We start from the raw sequence: 24,307 nt of genomic DNA, 5'->3' as shown, positions 1-24,307 counted from the left end.
CCTAGGGTAGTTTGCCTTTTCATCCTGCAAGTTCTGGTCGACCTTGTTGATTAGAGAATGCCAATGGTCTTTGGAAAAGGGGCGACTATGACGACCCAACCCCAGATAATTATATGCAATTCCTCCAATTTGCTATGAAATATGTTTGATAAAAAATTCCTTGGCTATGGCCATTGCCAATCATAACTAACGCAGATTCAGAAATAGTTGTTAGTAAGACCATAGATAAGCTTGAAAGAATGAAGAAAAGTTCATCTGTTTTGAGACACTGTGTTGAGTCTATGCAAAATAGAGAGGTATCATCTGCAAATTGGAGCAAGAAAGTGCATTCACCAATAGTCCTGAGATCGAGACCAGTAATTAAGCTTACCAACATTCGACCATTTTATTAAACACATATCCTAATGCGACCTACAAGAGGTTGAATTAAGTTAAACAGGTAAAACAGTTCGGCATTGCCTTTCAGAGTGCTAATATCAAAGAACCTCTTCATGTTGCACTAGACCCTCCAGGTGCTCATCAAGGATGGCAATCTCTTGGATCCTATTAAGAATTTATTCTCTTTATGTTGTTGCAAACGTTTTCATTGCTCTAGTGTTTCAGATCCAAACCTAAGAGTGCTAATTTGTTAGTAGAGTTTGCTACTGGGTTAGATAGTCCAAAAGGTATCAAAAGCATGATAAGACTTCAGTTGGTTTTTTCTGTATTACAAACTAGAACCAAACCCCAACCAAACTTGGTTGAACACAGTCCAATTCACAGGCTTGGATAATGTCTTAACCCTTTGACAAGTTATAAGATATGAAAAGATTGTTTTAAACAAGTACAAGCTTCTTACATAAGCAGATATAACAATCAAAATACTAGGAGTAAAGGAAAGAAGTCTTGTAAACAAGGATCACTGCTAGAAGAACTTTGGCTTCTCCTTTACTTGACCCTCTTCTGATTGCATAGGAAGTTGAGGATCATTGAGGCAGCATTAGTTGGAGAGGAAGCTTTGAAATTCACTCAAGATGCATTTCTTCTTCTTATTGTTTTTTTTTTGCTGAAAAAAGGGGTAGGGGGGAGGAAGGGACAAGCCCACCCCTGCGTAGCGGCCCCCACTGGGCCCCCGCCCCGCCAGGAGAATATTCAATGCGGGCAGAAATGGCCGTGTGTTGGGCACCCCGACCGGTTTTACTCATGCCTTCCCCACTCATGGGCCCAGCTTAGCTACCTCTCTAGGCTCTGGCTCGAGTTCCAAGTGTGAGTACGTCACACCTGGCACCACCCCGGCTACTAGTGGTCCAAGAGCGGTCTTATACCTTATGTCCAAGCAGTGGCCGAAGCCACATTTTAATCGTGGCCGCAGCGACTCGAACTTGGGACCATGAGGTTAGAATCCCCGCCCAGTACCACTAGGCTACCACCTTGGTGGCTGCATTTCTTCTTTCTCTTTTGCTTTGAATGGCTCTTGAATGCTCTTTTAAGATGTTTTTCTTAAATGCTCTTTATGATCACTAAGTTATTTTGAAAAACTGTTAAACACCCCTTCTTATAGTCTTCTACTAGAGAAATAGCCGTTAGGGGGTATAATATAGCCGTTCTGCCACTTCTGGAAGTTCTGACAAACTAGCCATTGGAGTGCCAGCAGATTTGAGACGTCTCGGCCATTTTGTGAGTCGGCTCGTCTTAGGTTGGAGATGTCTCGAGTCTGTCTAGAGTCGACTTGAGATCGGGCTCTTCAGAAGTGAATTTTTGTTAGTCCTGTGGAAGATGGCTCACGTAAGTCAGGAGTCAGCTCGTGCATGGCTTCTTCAAATTTGAACTTCTGTTCTTTCAGAAGATGGCTCGCAACAGTCTGGAGTCGGCTCGCGCTCTGCCTCATTAAAACTGAGTCTTTGATTTCATCTGCGAGAGACGGCTCGTGCTTTGTAGGAGTTGGCTCGCGCACAGCTTGCAAAACATACTTTTCTATCTTTTCTCTGAAGGAGACAGCTCGCGCTCTGAAGGAGGCGTCTCGCATTCTGATCGGAGAAAAGAGTTATACTATTCTTCACTGCGGGAGACCTCTCGTGCACTGGCACATTGAGATAGTCTTCTATTTTTCTGTGGAAGTCAACTTTCTTTAGTCATTAGTCGGCTCGAGGGCATGCCAGACCACTTTTTAAGTGCCAGAGACGTCTCATCCACTATGGAAGACGTCTCGTGGACAGTCCAAGTGCAAATAAGGTTCAAACAAAATGTTTAACTCATCTTAATTCCTTTGAACCTTTTTTCTAATGGATTTATCTTAAGTTTTTATGTATTTTCTTCTGAAACTCTCACTTAAATTTATTAGTACAATAAGAAATGTGCTCATGTGTTTTGAGCTCATCAAAATCAAATAGAGGTCAACAATATTGTTTTGAGCCTATTCCTAAGAAATGGATTTTCCAATCACATAGTAAGAAGTGAAAGGACTACAAAGCATAGTTAAAGGCAGACTAGAAAATGGTAACCTTCCTAATGATAGGTCCTTCTATTTTAATTGAAGGCTCTTACTGCAGATTAGACATTCGAGGACAGATAGATAAATGCATTTTCTTTTAACTTTCTAATATAATCTTTACAACCATCTTAATTTCAACTGAACTCTGATTGATGGATTGTTACTAGAACTAAGGAGGATATAAATGTAAATATTTGACTAAATGGTCATGTCCTATTGTCAAAATAAGTTATAATTTGAAGAAGGATATCAAACCATTTGTTTTACTTTTTTTTATTGCCACCATGTTGGCTTGTGTAACAGCACCATGCATGCCATCCTAGACATTGGTACTAAACTCTTGTAGATATATATATATATATATATATATATATATATATATATATATATATATATATATATATATATATATATATAAACGAAGTGGCCATTGTTAAAAAAGCAAAGTGATCAACTAACAAAGGTTATTATAGCTTCCATTATATTTTCCTAGTTTACTAATGCTACATGTGTCGGGTTATTTTCCCTTCCCTCTTTCCTTCTTTGCCTCACACGCATGAAGGAAGGGATCTTTCCCTTCCTTCCATCCATGGGTCTCCTAATCCAACTAGGAATTATATGGTCCCACTTGATCAATTGAATCCAAATCCAATTAGGGCCCAATGTGTCCTCCAAATTGATTCATGTGAATCCTAATCCAATCTGGATCCAAATTGGACTTCATAAATTAAGTTCCTTATCTAATAAAGAGTTCTAATTAATTAGACCTTCCCTTCCTCATCCAATAAGGTTAAGCCTAATTTAATTAGGTCCAATTGAATCAATTAAATTGCAATCGAATTGAAAATCCTTCTTCTTTAACTCACTAACTCTTAATAGGTTAGACCAATTGTCAATCAAATTGACAGTTAAGATTAATTGCGATTCTAAATCGCAATCCAACCATCGAAACGATCAAAACCTCTAATGTGTGTGACCCCGTAGGTTCTATTTTATCTGGTAGTGAGATATATTATGATCTCTATCATAATATCATTTAAACTTCTTTCAATGGGTTGAAATAATTTCAACTCTTCTCTTAGGGATCACTGATCACCAAGTAAATGCCTTCAAGTCTCACAATCCATTAGTGACACCTAGCAGCATATAGTGGCAACTCAGCAAAACAGAATGGATGAACCTCTAGGTGCAGTTAGCGTATGATACAGTACCTCTATCGTGGATCCCGACATGGCGGAAGTTATGGATAACTTGTCAAACCCCATCATCTGTCTTATGTCAAATTTATTTGACTCAAGTTCGAGAATGGAAAACTCTTTTTCTAGAATTGCCCAGGCCAAGGTTTCTCGAACTTAGTCTCATAAATCACATAGGATCACTCCTAATCTATCAAGGTGATAGATCATATCTAGATGCAACCTTAATCCGATATCGAACCTACTGCAGCCAATCTGCACTACAAGGATCCTTAGGGCCTATGTTTATGTGCTCGTCAAACTACAACAACCTCACCGTGATTAGCTAAGGCATCGCAGGTCTAAATACTAGTCATACAACTTTAGCATCTAATAAGTCACTGACGAGTGGATAGATATTCGAGTGACTTCTTGCTTTGGTCACGCTCAGTTCCCTTGTTCTCTAATAAGCACTTGCACAATTACTCTAGTGTCCCCATATTGTGGACTTAAGACTTGTCCATTAAGAAAAGTGATCTGCGCACTAATCTCATCGGATCGATCACTGTCCTTCGTGATGATCCATCGATAAGGAGCAATTTAGAAATTAACTACCTAATGACACATATCTTAAATTCTCAACTCTTGAGAATATGTGTTAAATTCTGGTGGTTGTGTTATTTGCTGCATTTTTCACTGCATTAAGAATGTACCTTTGGGATTTGTGTTCCAAAGCTACACTTGCCCTTTATCACTTGAAGAGGATCTTCCTACTAGCTTTCTTTAATATCATGGTACACATGGTCGTTTACATAGCATCTGAAGCCAAACTTATGCAATATCGGTGAATATGCCCTAGTGTGAGGTGCATCTTTAGTTACTAAAAACTAATTTGTTTTTATTCAAAGTTGTTAAGGCTCATAAAATTGTACCCATATTTGCCTTTGAACCCATTTCACTTGTCCATAGGTATGTACTTGCACTCTAAAATATGTGCTTAATAGAAGCCACCCTAAGAGTTTAATTATTGAAGGATATCTAATGAAAGAATGTGTGACTTTTTATTCATGGTATTTGGAGAGTGTTAAGACAAGATTCAACCAAACTAGAAGGAATGATGAGTATGGTAAATACTTTACTTCATTGTTCCTTTGATTGCATGTCTAAATGCATAATATCTATTTCATTTGTACATGTAATTATGATTCCCTTGTTTACTAATTTGTTATAGCTAAAACTGACGATATATAAAATATTTACTTGAAACATTAATTGCATAACTTATTTTATTTGATTTTGCAAGAAAAGTTAAAGATTCTACATAGAATTCAGGTCTACATGACCAAAGGATTTATGCCTAGTGGTCTAAGGCTGCAACAACAAAAATCTAATCTTGCCAAGCTATCAACATAGGCTAAATCATCTTTGTCACACCAGGCTTAGTCAACATGGCCTAGCCATAGCTAGGCTCAGTTTTTCTCATCCCCTGCCATCATGACTAGCCATTTGGAGCCCTAATCAAGCAATTGCCAACCCCATCAGGTTAAGCCTAACTCTAGCGAGGCCCTGCTTCAGTCAAACAATTTCCAACCACAACTCTTTTCAAACTTTGAACAACCACGATCCTTCCAATTAGAAGATGACCTAGAAGATAATAATTCTTATCGGTTATATCATTGTCCAAATGGAGTTTATCTTGATTCCTTATTATTCTTGTATTTTGCAATTAACTCACTTTAAATTATGGTATAGTATATTTGAACTTGCTTATATGAATATGTTCTTCTAATTAAATGAGTTCTGTCACTAATAGGAAGAGGATGCATAGCTCCACCAAGTGTCTTAACATATGCAGTAAAGAAGAAAATAATCGCATCAAAGTCACCTTCAATAGCAAAAGGCAATCAGTAGGAGCAGCAAGGAGGTGTCGCTCTAGCTTCCTAAGGACCTAGCATGAAAAGTAAGTTGCCCTTAAATTATTATGATTATTATAACCAAAGATCATGCACACAAGACCAAGGAGACAAAACTTGGAAATTTCTAATGGTATCAAATATTAATTTATTTCTTAATCCATAAATATATAGTTTAAAATGCATTATATGGTTTAATTATGAAATATATTGCCTTGAGCCTATTCCTAAGAAATGGATCTTCCAATCACATAGTAAGAAGTGAAAGGACTACAAAGCATAGTTAAAGGCGGACTAGAAAATGGTAACCTTCCTAATTATAGGTCCCTCTAGCTCAATTGAAGGCTCTTACTGCAGATTAGACATTTGAGGATAGACAGATAAATGCATTTTCTTTTAACTTTCTAATATAATCTTTACAACCATCTTAATTCCAAATGAACTCTGATTGATGGATTGTTACTAGAACTTGGGATGATATATATGTAAATATTTGACTAAATGATCATGTCTTATTGTCAAAATAAGTTATAATTTGAAGAAGGATATCAAACCATTTTTTTTACTTTTTATTATTGCCACCATGTTGACTTGTGTAACAGCACCATGCATGCCATCCTAGACATTGGCACTATACTCTTGTAGATTTTATATATATATATATATATATATATATATATATATATATATATATATATATATATATTTACGTAAAATAAGTCTTTGGGTGTTGATGGTTCTTCTAGTAAAATCTATTTTTTTTTCCTTCTATAATTGACCTACCCATGATTTGGACGGTCTATTTATAAGCTGTAAATCAACCATATTAATAAAAATTAAGCTGTATCCCCACCAATAATTTTAAAAAAAAGACTTCTCAGTCAGTAATAGGAAGAGGATGCATATATATATATATATAGGTGCTAAATTTTAAATTTATTTTGTCAAGAGGCGTGGTACAATAAGCGGCATGGGCGGGTTTCCAACAGTGGTATTAGAGCTTAGGTTTCGTAGATTAAGATAAGGATTAATTATTAATAGGCATCTTAGATCTGAAATTTAAAAGGTTATGCATGCTGAAAATTTTCTGCATGCAGATTTTTTCAGAGTTGCTGATTTTTGCATGCTGATTTTTTATGTGATAAATTGATGATTCTAATTGCATTGTTAATGGAATTACAAAGTTTAGAATCATGTTTAGAATGATCAGCAACCCATGTCATAAGATAATCAATTAGATTTCAGATCTGAAAACTATAATTGCTGCATGCAGTGATGATCATAGGATTCAAACCCTTTTGGTATCAAATGTAATGACATGCGATGTGATCTATAACGTCATGTAATTTTTCAGATGCTTGCATGCATCTTATTTGATGTTTTGAGAGGCCTGCATGTCTCCTAAAAGGGGATGTAATTTATTATTTTATATCTGGTTGTATTTCTGTGATATAATGTACGTCAATGATCAAGTCGAAGACAATACATGAGATGAAGGGCGATTTGAGCGGTTGATGGCGATTGGATCAAGAGTTGATCAAGGATCGAATCAAGGAGGCTCGGGACCAATTCAAGAGTTGAAGACCAACTGATCGATTGACGTGCATGTGCTTGTAATAAATAGGGTCACAAGGAGGAGGGTTTCAATGCCAATTCCCAACCAATTCCTTACATGCCTTCGTTTAAAATTATAAATATTTAATAGGCTTTTATGATGAATTAGGCTCATTAAATAGCCAAAAACAGCTGTTTCATTATCATACAGCAAATGCATGATGAAAAGTAGCCGTGACAACATAACCACAATTCTTCTATGAGTGTAATAGATTGACGTCTGATAATCTCATGTGGCTATATGGTTCTCATCCAAGTGTAATAGACTGGGCGACATCCCCAAAAAACAGGAGCCATGTTGATTTCATGGGGCATGTTGAGGTGCCGAGACAATGAGGTCACAATGGTTAACAGCCAGGTTACTTAAAATATAGCTAATGAAACTAAAAGCATGTACCATGATAGAATACACATCATCTAGCTAAAACTAACTCATGCATGCAACAGCGGACACAAGGTACTTAAATTGCATGAAATCTTCAAAGTGCTTTCCGCCTAAAGTTTAAACAGCCAGCATATGTATGCTTCTTTAATTTGACATTTACCAGGAGACAGGTAACACAATGCAACAATAAAAAGCACCATGCTGTTTAATACTGGCCATGTTAAATGTATGCTTCTCACTGAGAAATGACCCAATGGAGGCCACTCATCCAATAGGGAAGCAACTTCAAAAACATAAGAAGCGAATGAAGAATGTGATGAACTACAAGACATTCTTTAACTGTAGGGCCTATAAGCAAGAGTCTAAAAGTTGTTAAACATACAATGGCGAAGACTTAAAAATAAGACATTATGCTACTTAAATTGCTTTTCAAGTTACCATAAAACAGACGTGCATATAGAAGCAAGGTGGGAAACAGCATGCATCTGGTGATGATTAGTTTAATTAAGAAACAAAAGAGAAAGTGCATGTCTGTCTCATGGCCAGTCCCAAAAAGTAAAGCGTAAGCTTTCCAGGCGGAAAAAATGGAAGGCCAAAACTTGAATGAAAAAATGGAATCCAATTGGTTTGATGAAGGAATCAAGCCTTACAATCGCCCTAAAATCGGACGCATTCATCCCGCAAAGATTAAACTTGCAAGGCTTCTACATCGGTCTCTTTTGTTTTCCCTAAAGCAAACAACAAAGACAAGAAGGCGCTCATCTGAAGACATCTTTGAGCAGAGCAAAAAGGATCTAATGCCATGACCGCGATTCATTTGGCTAGATGAATCGGATCATAAAACCCTAATCAGATCACAAGATGGAAGCAAAGGATATCGAGAAAATCCGGAGGCGGGGGTAGGGAGGGCCTGAAAGCGAGAGAGGCGTTACCTCGCTTCGACATCTTAGAAACGCAGGAGGCGGCCGAGGTTTTATAGAGCGCTTTCTAGGGTTTCTCGGCTTGTCCGAACCAAATTTACCATTTTGACCTTATTGTGCGGGAACTTTTATGCGAACGTTTATAATGATAATCATTTGGGTATTTGGCTTAAACAAATAGTAACAAAGTCCAAGCTCTTAGAAAGGTCGCCACTGATGATTTGGTGCTTGAGGAGAAAGTGGCCTTCAATTTCTATTCCCTATTGTAGCATCTTCGCTCAGGAGGCTATTGATTAGATGTTTTTCATTTTTTACCCAGCTGCTTCTTGCTTCAAGGAGTGGGTGGCTAGTGTTAAGTGTGACGAAGGAGATTTTTCTGGGTGAAAATCTTCTTAACTTGTTGGAGCAAACCAATCATGTTTTTGTAAATTTTTAAGTAAACGTCATATAGAAAGTTCTTGGGTATTGATGGTTCTTCTTGAAAGTGCAATCCTTCTAGGAAGTTCCTCCACCTGATGGCAGTCCCATATTCTATGGCCTGGAGGTGCAACATTGGTGCCATTACCTTTCGTTTATGGTGCTTTTTATTGTTGCATTGTGTTACCTGTCTCTTGGTAAATGTCAAATTAAAGAAGCATACATATGCTAGCTGTTTAAACTTTAGGCGGAAAGCACTTTGAAGATTTCATGCAATTTAAGTACCTTGTGTCCGCTGTTGCATGCATGAGTTAGTTTTAGCTAGATGATGTGTATTCTATAATGGTACATGCTTTTAGTTTCATTAGCTATATTTTCAATAACCTGGCTGTTAACCATTGTGACCTCATTGTCTCGGCACCTCAACATGCCCCATGAAATCAACATGGCTCCTATTTTTTGGGGCCATCACTTTTTACCTTTCATCATAGCTCGTATATTCTTATGATTGGTTTGCCCATTATAAAAATTTACGATATAATGTGAAATTAGAAGACTGTATATATGATTGTAACCCTTTAAATTTCAGATTTTTTAAAATGATGCCTGGTCCTCCAATTTATGATAATTTGTATAGGCAGCATTTGATAGTTTTTAAATCAGCAGAAGACTGAAGCCCACCTTGAGAAGATGGGACTTAGATATATGACTGATTGTCTTTAGTGCAAATGGGAGATTGTTAGATGTATGTCCTAGAAGCCAATCTGACGGACACATTATTAATTCTAGGACATAAATTTGTACTTAACTTTATTATTATTGAATAATAAATAGGGCATCTTTTCATTCATATTGTTTATGTGTCTATGAATCGTCCAAGGAATTAATAAGATGATGATACATATTCTCAAGAGTTGAGAATTTGAGCCATGTATCATTGGTGATTAATTTCTAAATGCTCCTGATCAATGGATCATCACAAGGACGGTAATCGATCCGATCAGTGCACAGATCACTTTCCTTCTGGATGGACGAGACTCGAGTCCATAGTGTAGGGACACTGAAGTGATAGTGTAGGTGCTTGTTAGAGAACAAGGGTACTGAGCGTGACCAAGATAAGAAGTCACTTGGATGTCTATCCACTCATCAGTGACTTGCTTGAGTTACAGTAGTATGACTGGTCCTTTGACCTGCGGTGCTTCGGCTACTCACAGTAAGGTTATTATAGTTTGACTACACGTATACATGGTCTCTAGTCATATGGGTCCTTATAGTGTAGATTGGCTGCAGTAGGTTCACTGTAGGAGTAGGGTATGCACTTACATGGAATCTATCGACCTTGATAGAAGAGGAATGATCCTATGTGATTTATTAGACTGAGTTCTAAGACCTTGGCCAGGGCAGTAAATATAGTAGAGAAAGAGTTTTTCCACTATTGAACTCAAGTCAAATAAATCTAGACATATGACAGACGATGGGGTTTGATGAGTTATCCATGACCTCCTGTCTGTAGGGATCCACGATAGAAGGACTGTATCATACGATAATTGCACCTAGAGGTTCATCATTCTATTCTGCTGGGTAGCCACTACATACTGCTAGGTATCACTGGTGGATGGTGAGACTCACAGGGATCATCTCGATGGTTGATAATCCCTGGTGAGTTGAGTTGGAATTGTTTCAACCCATTAAAAAGAGTTTTCAATGATATTGTGATAGAGATCGCAATATATCTCACTACCAGTCAGAATGGAACCTATGGGATCACACACAATAGAAGTATTGATCGATCCGATGGTTGAATTGTGATTAAGAATCACATATGATCAATTAGATTGATAAATGGTTAATCTGCTAAGAGTTAGTGGTTAAAAGAAGGAATAATTGCAATCGGATTGCAATTTAATTTAATTTATTGAATTTAATTAATAGGACTTGATCATAAGTCCTACTTTGGGTGGAATTAATCAATAGACACCTAAACTATGAAATCAATAGACACAAAGAGGATTATAGTTTTTTAGGCTCTGTAAAATCATCTAAATTTGGAATATGATTTTGACCTTCTATAGTTAATTTTTTCTATTACCTGGCGTCGATTTTCAAATAGACTCTTTTGGTTTTTTATTTAAGCCTAAAGGGGGGTTATATATCATAATCCAAGAACCATATATATCATAATCCAAGAACATGTAACCTATTTGTAAGTGAATGTCACAAAGAAAGTCATTGGATGTTAATGTTTCTTTTGAAAGTGCAATACTTTAAGGAAGTACTTCGACCTAGAAACAGTCTCATATTCTATTGCCCGAGGAAGCAATGTTGTTGCTGTTACCTTTTGGGATTGAACATGAGACATGCATATTCCTTTATTCTTTTGGTTTTTTATTTAAACTAAGAATCAGAGAAGACAAGTTGTTTTCTACCCAACTGCCTGTTGCTACAAGGAGTGGCTAGTGTTAGGTGTGACGAAGGAGATTTTTCTGGATGATAATCTCCTTAACTTGTTGGAGCAAACCAATCATGTTTGTAAATTCCTAAGTAAACGTCACATAGAAAGTCTTTGGGTGTTGATGGTTCTTCTAGAAAGTTCAACCTTTCAGAAAGTTCCTCCACCTGATGGCAGTCTCATATTCCATTGCCTGGAGAAGCAGCATTGCTGCCATTACTTTTCGGAACTGGCCATGAGACATACATACACCTCTATTCCTTTTTTTTATTATTTAAACTAAGCATGAAGTAGATGATTCATTTTTTACCTAGTTGCTTCTTGCTACAATGAGTGGGTGGCTGTTCGTCCTTTCCTGCCTACCTAAAAATACGCTAGACAGATCGTTGTTAGAACCGACGAACAAAGTTTAAATTTAAATTTACTCTTACCTGTTCTACTCGAAGAATAGTGGTCGTAAGAGGTCGATCCACAGGGAGGCGATTGGAGTTGCTTAAAAATAAAAATGTTCACTCGGATTCAAAAGCGATTTTTGAATATCAAAAGAAAAACATTACGTCGGGGATGTTGATAGATTCTCTAGTCTACCGGAGAATGATTTTTAATTAAAATTAACTAGAAGATATGTACTTAGATTCAAAAAGCATTTATATATTTAATGGAAAAGAAGAGTTTTTTTGCATAAATTAAAATGGATGACAACAGTGCTTAGGGAGATTGAAGCCTGGAACATAGACTGCATGAAAGAAGATTTCATAAATTGCACCTAAAACGAGAATTTTTGAATGCATAAAACAAACTGCAGGAATTAAACTTAACCTAAAACATGAATTGCATAAAAGAAAAATTAATGGATTGCATTAAAAGATTTCATAAAAAGAAAACAGAAATTAACTTGAACCTAGAACAGGGATTGCATGAAAGAAATTTTGCTAGATTTCATAAAAATAAATTGATTACAAAGGTAGAAATGAAGATTGGTGGCTTGATGCTGCCTTTCTTCTGCAAATAAAATAAAAAAAGGAAATAACAAAAAATCAAAAAGAACACTTCTCCCTTTCTCTCCCACGGTGGAACAACATAAAATATTATTTTTTTTTCTTTCTTTCTTCTCCAAAAGAACAGAGCAATGCTCTGTTTCTTTTTTCTTTCTTCTCTCCCACCGAGCTCTCTTTTGGTTCCCACCCCCACAACCGAGCACTCCCCCTGCCAATGGCCTCTCTACCCTTCTTATAGCCCTTGGAGACGTGGAAGAGGCGGGATCAGTGGGATAGGCTGGGCGGATTGCGGAAGGTGGGCTGCTGGCTGCGTGATGCTGGGGATCCGACGGGAGCTGGCACGGTGGCTGGCACGGAAGATATCTTGGAAGCTTCACGGCTGGCCACGGGATCAACGGGAGGACGTGGAAGAGACGCTGGGATGGAGCGGAAGAGGGGCTGCTGGCACGGGCTGAAACGCATGGATGGAAGGTTCACCGCGTGATACACTTGGGATCTGATCGCAAGATCCTTGGGAAATAGCTGCCGGTTGATTCGGTTGGGACGCGCTGGTGGCGGAATATCCGGGGAAGATGCTGGGATGCTGCGATTGCGGAGGATCTTCTCTGCTTCGGTTGGGCGATGCTGGGATGGAAGTTACATGTATGGAACGTGGGATGCTTGGCTGCATCGCTGTTTGAATCTCCATGCATGCGGGCTGAAATGGTGGGACTCTGCTGATGGCAAAATATCCAGAATGGCTGAAGGAAGAAGAGGCGTTGGGATTGACGGCTTAAGATGAAGACACTGATTTGGAAGGTGCAAGCGGACAGGATTGGAAGGAGTTGGGAATCCGGAAGAGGAACACGGATGGGATGAATCCCTTCTTCTCCCCTTCTTTCGCACGGGATGAAGCTGGGCGCTGTGCTATTGAGGTGCGCTGATTGCGCGTTGGGGACGAGCTGGCGGCGACGCGGATGGAAGGTGGGGACGCGGGCTGAAGAGGAAGGATGTGGCCTTGCTTGGATTACGGGAAGGAAGGAGACGCGGGCGTTGCGGACGAAGCAGGGACGCGGGCAGGCTGATCCGGCGGGAACACTGCGGGCGGCTGGAGTGGAAGATGAATCGGGAGCTGGAAGACACCAAGTTCCGTCCAATTAGTCATATATAAAAAAATAGTATGATATGAAATTTGGCTTGTAGACGGGTCATCTATTCTGGCTCGAGGTCAAGTGCAAGTCTTTCAAGTCATGGGTCACCCAGCACCTTATAGTTAAAATATAGCCAATTTAGATTTTGCCCAAAATTAATTTCCAAAAGCACAAAAGAAATGGACCCGATTTGGACCCAAACCCGACTCGGATCCGAACCCGACTCGGACCCGATTTGAAGTTAAATTTGTACTCAATGTGCATTTTATCTCTAATTTATACTAATCTATGTTAAACCCAAATATAATATTAATCCAATGAATTTATTATTATCGGTTAACAATAACACTAATTTTAGTAACATGTAGGTCGCACTTTTGTGCTCTCATCACAACCCCCAACTAGCTTATTGCTAGTCTCTAGCAATTAAGTGCGAAAATGATAAAATGAGAGAGCAAAAGTGTTATTTATTATATAAATATCCTAAGATAAATACTCACTTTCGTAGAGCATTACGATTGCACTTAGCATGTGCAACAAGCCGTTAAACCCCTAGGTTACCCTAGTGGACGAGTGTTGTCTCGTGAGGGTTTGTAGTGAAGTTACCCACAAACTTCAATCCCAAAATAAAAGTTGGTTTGTGGAATTAAAGTCTTATTTCAAGTACATAACTGATAATTTCAAAAGCACACAAGGTTTTAATTACTAAGTAGCCCAAATTCTAGGTTAGTATGCAATTTAAGTTGAAGTCATTAAGTTTTCCGTTAGGGAGTTGTAAAACTTATTTATACTTGAGTGCTCAGTGAAGTTTGGACCATGCGCAAGCTAAGGTTTTGGATCTCCAAAATATCGCTAATATTAGTAGTTTCCAAGAATTGGTCGGACAAGACCTATTTGCTGATTCAAAATCATCTTTTCTGCAGGATTTCGAGAGTTGTGGATGTTTACTTTAATACCTCATGGGCTTTATCTGTAATATTCCAGTTTACTCGAATTTTTACAACGACGGCTTTCACACTATTGTCTTTCTTAAGGTCAATATACTTTTTTTTTCTTTTTTTTTCTTTTTTTTTGTTAAAGAGAAATGATAATGTATATATTGTGCACTTTTACTCCTATGATGATTCCTCCATGTAGCGAGCAATTAGTCGACAATTCTCACACTAGTTGGCATGAGGTGTCGGGCATCAAGACTCCCCTACGGACCTATGCTCGGGTTCCTCATCACAAGCCTGCTGACCTTTGACAATAGGTAGCCCTTTTCGATGTACCTGACTAAATCCACCATTTTTTTTTTTATTTTTTTTTAACTTTTTTTTTTGGATCAGAAAAAGATGGTTCATCAGGATTCGAGGTTGCTACCATATTCTCAACACAATGTCGAACCTATACCTTAGAAAATGCAGGCCAGATGTGTTGTGAAATTCAAAGCACTAATTAGCTTACAACTCACTAAAAGGAACTTAATAAAAAGAACTCACTTTGCACTACTTCCAACTAGTCATTGGGCTCTTAGATTTTATATACCTTGTGTGTTGTATATTTTTTTTTTTCAAAAATTTTAACTCAAAAATTTTAACTAAAAACTTTTTTTTTTTATAAAATTTCAAATTCAAATGCGTAAAAATACCCCCAAACCTAAATCTAACATTGTCCTCAATGTTAAAGAAAATTTAAAGCAGTAAGAGGACAGAGGAGAAGTATCTGATATGGGTGGGTTAATTGAAAGTTGGGGCAAAATCCTCCAAACCTGCATGTTAGTATATTTTTTTTTATAGAAGATATTTATATGTTGGGTTGCCTCCCAAGAGCGCTAAGTTTTATGTCTTCAGCCAGACAATTCTAATTCATTCATGATAAACAGGGTCGGTCAGAAGTGTCTCCTCAACTTCTGGACTCAGATACTTAAGGTATGGTTTTAAACGATGTCCATTGACTTGAAAGGACCTACCATCCTTGGTATTGCATATTACTACTGCACCATGCGGGTGCACTTTCTCTACTGTGTATGGGCCAGTCCAGCGAGATTTAAGTTTTCCAGGGAATAGATGTAATCGAGAATCATATAAGAGAACTTTTTGTCCTTGGTAAAACTCTTTACGAGTAATCATTTTATCATGCATGACTTTCATGCGATCCTTGTACTTCTTAACACACTCGTAACCATCGTTCCTAATTTCTTCAAGCTCGTCAAGCTGAAGCTTTCTATGTTCTCCCGCCTTGTCGAGATCGAAATTTAAGCGTTTGATTGCCCAATAGGCCTTGTGTTCTAACTCGACAGGTAAATGGCAAGCCTTGCCATAGACAATCCTGTATGGGGACATTCCAATTGGTGTTTTGTAGGCCGTACGATATGCCCACAATGCATCTGTTAACCTAAGGGACCAATCCTTTCGAGATGGATTGACAGTTTTCTCAAGGATGGTCTTGATTTCTCTGTTGGAAATCTCAACTTGTCCACTCGTTTGTGGATGATATGGTATACCGACCTTATGGGTGATGTTGTACTTCCTAGCAAGGGCTTTAAAAATTCTATTGCAAAAATGTTTCCCCCCATCACTAATGATAGCACGAGGGGTGCCAAAGCGAGCAAAGACAGACTCCTTAAGAAACTTGATCACTACTTTGTGATCATTGGTCTTACACGCTATAGCCTCAATCCACTTAGATACATAGTCAACAGCTAGGAGTATGTACTGGTGCCCAAATGATATAGGAAAAGGACCCATAAAATCAATACCCCAAACATCAAAGATTTCTATAATTAAGATTGGGTTTAGGGGCATCTCATTTTTTCTTGAAATTTTTCCTAGTCTTTGACATCGGTCACATGCTTTGCAATACTCGTGTGAGTCATGAAATAGTGTGGGCCAATAGAATCCGCACTGCAAAACCTTTGCAGCCATCTTTTTACCACTGAAATGACCACCACAAGCGTGGTCATGACAAAAGGAAAGGACATTCCTTTGATCGTGTTCAGGGATGCATCGTCTGATGATTTGATCAGGACAGTATTTGAACAGGTATGGTTCATCCCAAAAATACCATTTTACACGAGCTAGGAAGCGAAATTTCTCTTGTTTGGTCCAAGAGCTGGGCATTTGTTCAGTAACAAGGTAGTTGACTACATCAGCATACCATGGAACATTAGTATGGAAAATCATCATTAATTGTTCATCAGGGAAGGTCTCGGACACAGGCATGGATTCTCCAGATGATTCAATAATTAGTCTGGACAAGTGGTCAGCTACTACATTTTCAGATCCCTTTTTGTCTCGAATTTCGAGATCAAATTTCTAGAGCAATAGGATCCAACGAATGAGCCTAGCCTTAGCATCCTTCTTTGTGAGAAGGTACTTAAGGGCGGCATGATCAGAATAAATAAGAACCTTAGATCCTATCAGGTAGGGGCGGAATTTATCTAGAGCAAAAACAACTGCCAACAATTCTTTTTCAGTGGTGGAATAGTTGAGTTGGGCGTCATTTAGAGTTTTGCTTGCATAATGAATAACATGGGGAAGCTTCTCTACTCGCTGACCTAAGACAGCACCTATGGCATAATCAGATGCATCACACATGATTTCAAAAGGACGACTCCAATCAGGACTCCTTATGATGGGTGCTGAAGTTAGTTCAGACTTTAGTCTTTCGAAAGCAGTTATACAAATTGGCGAAAAATTAAAAGTAGCATCTTTCGCCAACAAATCGCATAAGGGTTTCGACAATTTACTGAAATCCTTGATAAAGCGGCGGTAAAAACCCGCATGCCCTAAAAAGGATCTGACTTCCCTAACAGTTTTGGGAGGTGGCAATTTAGCAATTAATTCTACTTTGGCCTTATCCACCTCAATTCCCCTTTGTGACACAATGTGTCCTAAAACAATACCCGATTCTACCATGAAATGACACTTCTCCCAGTTAAGAACTAAGTTTTTCTGTTTGCAGCGTTCTACCACAAGTGTCAAGTGGTGTAGACATTCCTCAAAATTGGATCCAAATACAGAAAAATCATCCATGAAAACTTCTAAAAATTTCTCTACCATGTCGGAGAAAATACTCATCATACACCGTTGGAATGTAGCTGGTGCATTGCATAGCCCAAAAGGCATGCGACGATAAGCAAAAGTGCCATAAGGACAGGTGAATGTGGTTTTCTCTTGATCCTCACGTGCGATAGGGACTTGGTTATATCCAGAATAACCATCGAGGAAACAGTAATGGGAGTGGCCAGCTAGACGTTAACATTTGGTCGTTGTAGTATAGTGGTAAGTATTCCCGCCTGTCACGCGGGTGACCCGGGTTCGATCCCCGGCAACGGCGCCAAAATTCTGTTCGTCATTTCCTGCCTACCTAAAAATACGCTAGACAGATCGTTGTTAGAACCGACGAACAAAGTTTAAATTTAAATTTACTCTTACCTGTTCTACTCGAAGAATAGTGGTCGTAAGAGGTCGATCCACAGGGAGGCGATTGGAGTTGCTTAAAAATAAAAATGTTCACTCGGATTCAAAAGCGATTTTTGAATATCAAAAGAAAAACATTACGTCGGAGATGTTGATAGATTCTCTAGTCTATCGAAGAATGATTTTTAATTAAAATTAACTAGAAGATATGTACTTAGATTCAAAAAGCATTTGTATATTTAATGGAAAAGAAGAGTTTTTTTGCATAAATTAAAATGGATGACAACAGTGCTTAGGGAGATTGAAGCCTGGAACATAGACTGCATGAAAGAAGATTTCATAAATTGCAACTAAAACGAGAATTTTTGAATGCATAAAACAAACTGCAGGAATTAAACTTAACCTAAAACATGAATTGCATAAAAGAAAAATTAATGGATTGCATTAAAAGATTTCATAAAAAGAAAACAGAAATTAACTTGAACCTAGAACAGGGATTGCATGAAAGAAATTTTGCTAGATTTCATAAAAATAAATTGATTACAAAGGTAGAAATGAAGATTGGTGGCTTGATGCTGCCTTTCTTCTGCAAATAAAATAAAAAAAAGAAATAACAAAAAATCAAAAAGAACACTTCTCCCTTTCTCTCCCACGGTGGAACAACATAAAATATTATTTTTTCTTTCTTTCTTTCTTCTCCAAAAGAACAGAGCAATGCTCTGTTTCTTTTTTCTTTCTTCTCTCCCACCGAGCTCTCTTTTGGTTCCCACCCCCACAACCGAGCACTCCCCCTGCCAATGGCCTCTCTCCCCTTCTTATAGCCCTTGGAGACATGGAAGAGGCGGGATCAGTGGGATAGGCTGGGCGGATTGCGGAAGGTGGGCTGCTGGCTGCGTGATGCTGGGGATCCGACGGGAGCTGGCACGGTGGCTGGCACGGAAGATATCTTGGAAGCTTCACGGCTGGCCACGGGATCAACGGGAGGACGTGGAAGAGACGCTGGGATGGAGCGGAAGAGGGGCTGCTGGCACGGGCTGAAACGCATGGATGGAAGGTTCACCGCGTGATACACTAGGGATCTGATCGCAAGATCCTTGGGAAATAGCTGCCGGTTGATTCGGTTGGGACGCGCTGGTGGCGGAATATCCGGGGAAGATGCTGGGATGCTGCGATTGCGGAGGATCTTCTCTGCTTCGGCTGGGCGATGCTGGGATGGAAGTTACATGTATGAAACGTGGGATGCTTGGCTGCATCGCTGTTTGAATCTCCATGCATGCGGGCTGAAATGGTGGGACTCTGCTGATGGCAAAATATCCGGAATGGCTGAAGGAAGAAGAGGCGTTGGGATTGACGGCTTAAGATGAAGACACTGATTTGGAAGGTGCAAGCGGACAGGATTGGAAGGAGTTGGGAATCCGGAAGAGGAACACGGATGGGATGAATCCTTTCTTCTCCCCTTCTTTCGCACGGGATGAAGCTGGGCGCTGTGCTATTGAGGTGCGCTGATTGCGCGTTGGGGACGAGCTGGCGGCGACGCGGATGGAAGGTGGGGACGCGGGCTGAAGAGGAAGGATGTGGCCTTGCTTGGATTACGGGAAGGAAGGAGACGCGGGCGTTGCGGACGAAGCAGGGACGCGAGAAGGCTGATCCGGCGGGAACACTGCGGGCGGCTGGAGTGGAAGATGAATCGGGAGCTAGAAGACACCAAGTTCCGTCCAATTAGTCATATATAAAAAAATAGTATGATATGAAATTTGGCTTGTAGACGGGTCATCTATTCTGGCTCGAGGTCAAGTGCAATTCTTTCAAGTCATGGGTCACCCAGCACCTTATAGTTATAATATAGCCAATTTAGATTTTGCCCAAAATTAATTTCCAAAAGCACAAAAGAAATGGACCCGATTTGGACCCAAACCCGACTCGGATCCGAACCCGACTCGGACCCGATTTGAAGTTAAATTTGTACTCAATGTGCATTTTATCTCTAATTTATACTAATCTATGTTAAACCCAAATATAATATTAATCCAATGAATTTATTATTATCGGTTAACAATAACACTAATTTTAGTAACATGTAGGTCGCACTTTTGTGCTCTCATCAGTGGCTAGTGTTAAGCATGACGAAAGAAATTTTTCTGGGTGAAAATCTTCTTAACTTTTTGGAGCAAACCAATCATGTTTGTAAATTCCTAAGTAAACGTCACATAGAAAGTCCTTTGGGTGTTGATGGTTCTTCTAGAAAGTTCAATCCTTTCAGGAAGTTCCTCCACCTGATGGCAGTCTCATATTCTATCGCCTGGAGAAGCAGCATCGCTGCCATTACCTTTCGGGACTGGCCATGAGACATACATACATCTCTATTCTTTTTTTTTATTTAAACTACGCATGGAGTAGATGATTCATTTTTCACCTAGTTGCTTCTTGCTACAATGAGTGGGTGGCTAGTGTTAAGCGTGACGAAGGAGATTTTTCATGATGAAAATCTTCTTAACTTTTTGGAGCAAACCAATCATGTTTGTAAATTCCTAAGTAAACGTCACATAGAAAGTCCTTTGGGTGTTGATGGTTCTTCTAGAAAGTTCAATCCTTTCAGGAAGTTCCTCCACCTGATGGCAGTCTCATATTCCATCGCCTGGAGAAGCAGCATCGCTGCCATTACCTTTCGGGACTGGCCATGAGACATACATACATCTCTATTCTTTTATATTTTTATTAAAACTAAGCATAAAGTAGATGTGTTTCATGTTTTTACCCAACCACTTCCCACTACAAGGAGTGGGTGGCTAGTGTTAAGTGTGACGAAGGAGATTTTTCTGGGTGAAAATCTTCTTAACTTGTTGGAGCAAACCAATCATGTTTGTAAATTCCTAAGTAAACGTCACATAGAAAGTCCTTTGGGTGTTGATGGTTCTTCTAGAAAGTTCAATCCTTTCAGGAAGTTCCTCCACCTGATGATGGTCTCATATTCCATCGCCTGGAGAAGCAGCATCGCTGCCATTACCTTTCAGGACTGGACATGAGACATACATACACCTCTTTTCTTTTATTTTTTTTATTTAAACTAAGCATGGAGTAGATGTGTTTCATTTTTTACCCAGCTGCTTCTTGCTAAAGGAGTGGGTGGCTAGTGTTAAGTGTGACGAAGGAAGTTTTTCTGGGTGAAAATCTTCTTAACTTATTGGAGCAAACCAATCATGTTTTTGTAAATTCCTAAGTAAACGTCATATAGAAAGTTCTTGGGTGTTGATGGTTCTTCTTGAAAGTGCAATCCTTCTAGGAAGTTCCTCCACCTGATGGCAGTCCCATATTCTATGGCCTGGAGGTGCAGCATTGGTGCCATTACCTTTCAGGACTGGCCATGAGACATACATACCCCTCTATTCTTTTGGTTTTGTTTTTTAAATTTAAACTAAGAATAGTGTAGACAAGTTGTTTCATTTTTAACCGAACTGCTTCTTGCCACAAGGAATGGCTAGTGTCAGTTGTGACGAATGAGATTTTTCTGGGTGAAAATCTCCTTAACTTGTTGGAGCAAACCAATCATGTTTGTAAATTCCTAAGTAAACGTCACATAGAAAGTCCGTGGGTGTTGATGGTTCTTCTTGAAAGTTCAATCCTTTCAGGAAGTTCCTCCACTAGATGACGGTCTCATATTCCAGCTCCTGGAGGAGCAACATTGCTGGCATTACTTTTTGGGACTGGCCATGAGACAGACATGCACTTTCTCTTTTGTTTCTTAATTAAACTAATCATCACCAGATGCATGCTGTTTCCCACCTTGCTTCTATATGCACGTCTGTTTTATGGTAACTTGAAAAGCAATTTAAGTAGCATAATGTCTTATTTTTAAGTCTTCACCATTGTATGTTTAACAACTTTTAGACTCTTGCTTATAGGCCCTACAGTTAAAGAATGTCTTGTAGTTCATCACATTCTTCATTCGCTTCTTATGTTTTTGAAGTTGCTTCCCTACTGGATGAGTGGCCTCCATTGGGTCATTTCTCAATGAGAAGCATACATTTAACATGGCCAGTATTAAACAGCATGGGGCATGTTGAGGTGCCGAGACAATGAGGTCACAATGGTTAACAGCCAGGTTACTGAAAATATAGCTAATGAAACTAAAAGCATGTACCATGATAGAATACACATCATCTAGCTAAAACTAACTCATGCATGCAACAGCGGACACAAGGTACTTAAATTGCATGAAATCTTCAAAGTGCTTTCCGCCTAAAGTTTAAACAGCCAGCATATGTATGCTTCTATAATTTGACATTTACCAGGAGACAGGTAACACAATGCAACAATAAAAAGCACCATAAACGAAAGGTAATGGCACCAATGCTGCACCTCCAGGCTATAGAATATGGGACTACCATCAGGTGGAGGAACCACCTGATGAGATAGAAAGGACTTCTTCTCCACCAATATTGATGAATTAAGAAAAAGATGGAAAATGCTCCACCCAAGAAAACCATGCATTTGTTTCCACAGTATTATGAATATGCATAATATTCATACAACCAATATACTAATTCTTGAATATAACAAAAATAAATACAAAGGACAAAAAAAAGCCTTTTTGTTTGAAAATGGAAGTAGAAATGCGAGATTACAGATTTTTCCTGCAAAGAATCATAAAAAACGAGAACCATAAATCAATAGACACCTAAACGGTCTTAATAATCACTTGTCTCTCACAAGCATCTAAATAACATGGTAAAATCTTAAAAAATATCTGCTAATAAAAAACAAATAAGAAGGTGCGGAGTCAAGACTTTTCACTGCGTATCTAGCAGAAACTGAGTAAAAAAATCAGGAGAGATCTAATAAAGCGTAAGCTTTCCAGGAGGAAAAAATGGAAGACCAAAACTTGAATGAAAAAATGGAATCCAATTGGTTTGATGAAGGAATCAAGCCTTACAATCGCCCTAAAATCGGACGCATTCATCCAGCAAAGATTAAACTTGTAAGGCTTCTACATCGGTCTCTTTTGTTTTCCCTAGAGCAAACAACAAAGGCAAGAAGGCGCTCATCTAAAGACATCCTTGAGCAGAGCAAAAAGGATCTAATGCCATGACCGCGATTCATTTGGCTAGATGAATCGGATCATAAAACCCTAATCAGATCACAAGATGGAAGCAAAGGATATCGAGAAAATCTGGAGGCAGGGGTAGGGAGGGCCAGAAAGCGAGAGAGGCGTTACCTCGCTTCGACATCTTAGAAACGCAGGAGGCGGCCGACGTTTTATAGAGCGCTTTCTAGGGTTTCTCGGCTTGTCCGAACCAAATTTACCGTTTTGACCTTATTGTGCAGGAACTTTTATGCGGACGTTTATAATGATAATCATTTAGGTATTTGGCTCAAACAAATAGTAACAAAGTCCAAGCTCTTAGAAAGGTCGCCATTGATGATTTGGTGCTTGAGGAGAAAGTGGCCTTCAATTTCTATTCCCTATTGTAGCATCTTCGCTCAGGAGGCTATTGATTTATCACACAAGGCTGGAGAAACTCTGTAATCTGTAATCACTATTAATCTGTATATGAATAGGTCTTATGATGGAGTATACTAAGACCAAACGAGGGTGTCATGAGAAAGTTTTCTTTCCTTGAGAAGTGGATTGCTTAGATTAATGATTGTTACAGGAACCCAATTTTCTCGTATTGATTAATGGCTCTTCCACTAGCACCTTTAAATCATTTATGCGATTGAGATGCCCCTTTCTCCTTTCCTCTTTACCTCTTCATACTGCGCTCTGAAATGTTGAGCATGGCTCTTGATCTTGAAATAGATGCTGGACGCTTGTCTAGATATAAAACAAAGAGAGATAGATGTACTTTCAACCATCTACTATTTATCGATGACTGCTTAGAAGGCACACAAAATCAGCTTTCAGTGAAAAAAAGGTTCAAAACTATAGTAGATTCGGAGAAGGCCTGAACAACATAAAAGATTCAACCAACTAAAAGCCTAGGATGACACACCTTATAGCTTTAGATATGCAACGTAAAACCTCGACAAATTGCAGCTGTTAGCATTACACTTCCTGTTTCAAGCAAACCTGTGCAACTTAGGAAATGGATTGAAACAGAAATGATGACTCTGACAGTATCCAGATCTTAAAAATGAATCCCAAGTCACAATCCCTCTTGTTGATCTCAGCTCTATCATACACATTCTTCCTAATGCCCTGCTTAGGCCTACTACTAGCCCCAAGAACTCCCATGGCCCATACTTAATGAGAATCACCTTCACAAGCTACCTTCCTTCTTGCCTATCTAACAACCGCCAGAATTTGCTTATACTAGCTGAATTGAACTTCAACAATTATTTACACCATTATATGAGCATGCATTAATTTCAGAAGTCATATAAACTCCAATAATTTGTCAAGAGGCTGAGTTGAAGCATAGCTGAAGTATATCTA

General features: G+C 38.9%; 2 non-coding genes across 2 annotated transcripts; one reads left to right on the top strand and one right to left on the bottom strand.

Moving 5' to 3' along the window:
• Positions 1 to 7,709: 7,709 nt before the first annotated feature.
• On the bottom strand, positions 7,710 to 7,841 carry LOC113461487. The gene has a single exon (XR_003383763.1). It is a non-coding gene; the product is annotated as a small nucleolar RNA snoR137 (small nucleolar RNA).
• A 9,878-nt stretch (positions 7,842 to 17,719) lies between these two features.
• On the top strand, positions 17,720 to 17,791 carry TRNAD-GUC. The gene has a single exon. It is a non-coding gene; the product is annotated as a tRNA-Asp (tRNA).
• Positions 17,792 to 24,307: the final 6,516 nt, after the last annotated feature.

The sequence above is a fragment of the Phoenix dactylifera genome, unplaced genomic scaffold (genome assembly GCF_009389715.1).
Source record: "Phoenix dactylifera cultivar Barhee BC4 unplaced genomic scaffold, palm_55x_up_171113_PBpolish2nd_filt_p 001714F, whole genome shotgun sequence".
Taxonomy (NCBI): Eukaryota; Viridiplantae; Streptophyta; class Magnoliopsida; order Arecales; family Arecaceae; genus Phoenix; species Phoenix dactylifera.
The sequence above is the reverse complement of the archived record's forward strand: the minus strand, read 5'-3'. Positions and strand labels throughout refer to the sequence as shown.